The sequence below is a fragment of the Kryptolebias marmoratus genome, linkage group LG7 (genome assembly GCF_001649575.2).
Source record: "Kryptolebias marmoratus isolate JLee-2015 linkage group LG7, ASM164957v2, whole genome shotgun sequence".
NCBI lineage: Eukaryota > Metazoa > Chordata > Actinopteri > Cyprinodontiformes > Rivulidae > Kryptolebias > Kryptolebias marmoratus.
In genome coordinates, this window is record NC_051436.1 from 457140 (window position 1) to 457534 (window position 395).

Consider the following 395-nt stretch of genomic DNA (forward strand, 5'->3'; position numbering starts at 1 on the left):
CAGGACCTCACAGCCGTACTGACAGTTGGCATGGTAACAGGTCCTCACATCTGGAGGTTCAGAGGAAACAAACCAGTTCAATCAACTTCAAACCACTGTTGATCACAGATAACTAACGAGTCTACAATCCCTCCTTCGACTGTTAGAGGCTCCTGCAACTACCTGATAACAGTAAAGCTTGGGCTGTCTGTTCTGTCCCCTGTGGGGTTCTTCCTGTCAGACTATCTGGTCAGACGTGTTTCATAAACTCACTCCTGCAGCTGCCGTCCGGCTGCAGCGCGTAGCCGTCCAGACAGAAACACTTGAAGCTGCCCGGCGTGTTCATGCAGCGGTGCTTACAGGGCCGAGGCTTCAGGCCGCACTCGTTCAGCTCTGAGACACGGAGAGAGACAGGA